This window comes from Martes martes, assembly GCF_963455335.1.
Source record: "Martes martes genome assembly, chromosome: X".
NCBI lineage: Eukaryota > Metazoa > Chordata > Mammalia > Carnivora > Mustelidae > Martes > Martes martes.
The window spans coordinates 61,418,275-61,419,393 of record NC_137897.1 but is presented as its reverse complement, the minus strand read 5'-3'; the positions used below and the strand labels follow the sequence as shown (position 1 = coordinate 61,419,393).

Sequence of the window (1,119 nt, the reverse complement as noted above, 5' to 3'; positions counted from 1 at the left end):
TCAAAATTTCCTGAACACAAAAGGATAGCCCCCATCCATTGCAGCCCAATTCTGGGCCTCTGGGAGCTGGGCAGGGCTATGGATCTCTTCTTCCTCCCAAAAGCAGGCTGGCTTTCCTGTGAGTTCAAGGCCTGCTGGTCCTTAAGTGGACATGAGACCACCATATGGTTGATGCTCTGGAAGAAGTGACACTTCTTTGGTTGGGGTGGCAGCTTGCATTCCTTGGCATGGTAGTCTAGATCTCCACAGTTGTAGCACCTGTCTCCCTTTGATCTGTGCTTCTTCATGTTCTTCCCTTTGGGTCACCTCTCACATCTAGTACAGAACTCCCCACCAGGGCGGGTGACTCAGATAGATTCCAGGCCCTTACCAGACTTCTCAAAGGTAAAGTCCACAGCCTCACCCTCCTTCAGGCTCTGGAACCCCTCCATGTTCAGCTTGGTCTGGTGCACAGACATGGACAGGGGTCAAGCATGACCCTAGCACATGTTGTCATGGACAGGAATCTGAACTCCATGCACACATTTAACCACTTACAGAAGTGGGAACCCTACAGCAGCTGTGACTCCTCTGCTGCTGGCCAGCGTCAGGTGCCTCCTCAGGCACCTTGGCACAGCCACCTGTAACCTGCTGGTCTGAAACAGAGCCCATGGTAGTCAACTGAGCTTGTGATCCAGGTGAACCTGGTCAGGTGGCTGCTTGCCTCAGAGAAGTCTAGAGGCAAAGGGGTGGCTTGAAGAAGAGGCTGCTACATCTTCCCCCAGCACCTGGTCTAATACTTTCTAAATAATTATGCTAAAATAAAGTGCAGAAAATATAATTTCTGGCATAGAAAATGCCATAATGGTATTGGAAATTGGTGATCCCAGCAAATTTTCAATACTCTCCAGCTTCTCTCCAAGTATACTCTCTTTTTAGGCTCTTTCTTTTTGCTTGCCTGTCAGAAACCTAAACAACAAAACACTCACAGATAATTAACCATCAATAACTTGCTAGGAGAAAACTTTCTCCTCACTGTCTTTCCTTATGGGAAGAAAATTAGATCATAAATCCTCCTTATATATATATTAATTTAATAACATTGTTAAAGCCTTTTTAAAACAATAAAGACATTGTTTT

The 1,119-nt window shown here is 45.9% G+C and overlaps 1 pseudogene across 1 annotated transcript; it reads right to left on the bottom strand.

Moving 5' to 3' along the window:
* Nucleotides 1–651, bottom strand: LOC308337395 (protein lin-28 homolog A-like; annotated as a pseudogene). Its single transcript has one exon. The product of its transcript is annotated as a protein lin-28 homolog A-like (transcript).
* Nucleotides 652–1,119: the final 468 nt, after the last annotated feature.